General features: G+C 36.9%; 1 pseudogene; it reads left to right on the top strand.

Moving 5' to 3' along the window:
• The first annotated feature begins 253 nt into the window (after positions 1-253).
• On the top strand, positions 254-924 carry LOC123948590 (annotated as a pseudogene).
• The last annotated feature ends 284 nt before the right edge of the window (positions 925-1,208 follow it).

Here is a 1,208-nt window from a genome sequence, read left to right as displayed (position 1 = left end):
TGGAAAATATTCTTCCTGGAGTAAAATGGGTCCAGTTGAGAACTGCTCATCTATTTCCATTTCTCTTTCTTTCTCCACATAAGATAGTAGTCTTTGTGGGGGATGGGTTTGTTTTCCAATATCCTAAATTGGAAAGTTTGGATGTATATTATTTATTCTAATTTGCCGTACTAAAATATCTCCCGGAGTTAATGCATGAAATCTGTTGAATATGATAATATCTTTACCAGAATAGACGTTCCAATAAACATGGATGGAAAAACACAATCAGACAGTGCTGAATAAATTTATTCTCCTGAGAATCACACACCGTCCTGACCTGCAGTTTCCATCATTGGGGCTGTTCCTCATCTATTTGATCTCAGTGGTGGGCAACCTGGGCATGATCATCCTCACCGAGATGGACTCCAGGCTCCAAACACCCATGTACTTCTTCCTCAAACACCTGGCTTTTACTGATCTTGGTTATTCAACAGCTGTGGGTCCCAAAATGTTAGTAAATTTTGTTATGGATCAAAATGCAATCTCTTACTGTTTTTGTGCTGTACAACTAGCTTTCTTTCTTGTATTCATCATTAGTGAGCTGTTCATTCTGTCAGCAATGTCCTATGACCGCTATGTGGCCATCTGTAACCCTCTGCTCTACCTGTCATCATGTCCCAAAGGGTGTGTTATGTGCTGGTGGCAGTCCCCTACCTCTACAGTACATTTGTGTCTCTTCTAGTCACCATTAAGATTTTTAGTTCATTCTTCTGTGGCTACAATGTCATCAGTCATTTCTACTGTGAAAGTCTCCACTTGTTATCTTTGCTCTGCTCAAATACACATGAAATTGAATTGATCATTCTGGTCTTAGCAGGCTTTAATTTGATTTTCTCCCTTCTGATAGTTCTTGTGTCTTACCTGCTGATCCTGATGTTTTAGTATATATACAAAGGGAGTGAAAAGAACCAAAAACATAAAAAAGAATAATAATAATTTGGAAGACAGTTTCAACTAGCCAAGTATGCATACAACTGGTTTCCCAAAGAAGAATGCAATTAGAATTATTTGAAGAAAATACTGGTGAAAAATAATAAATGTGATGAAAGTTAAAAGACCTCAGATTCAAGAAGTTTAACAAACCCCAGATAAAAGAAACATACAAACCTGAAGGCAATACATCATTAAATATCTCAAAGCCAATGATATATAAAACATTTAGCCAT

Source organism: Meles meles, chromosome 8 (assembly GCF_922984935.1).
Source record: "Meles meles chromosome 8, mMelMel3.1 paternal haplotype, whole genome shotgun sequence".
Taxonomy (NCBI): domain Eukaryota; kingdom Metazoa; phylum Chordata; class Mammalia; order Carnivora; family Mustelidae; genus Meles; species Meles meles.
Note: the sequence above shows the minus strand (reverse complement) of the source record. Positions and strands in the feature narration are given on the sequence as shown.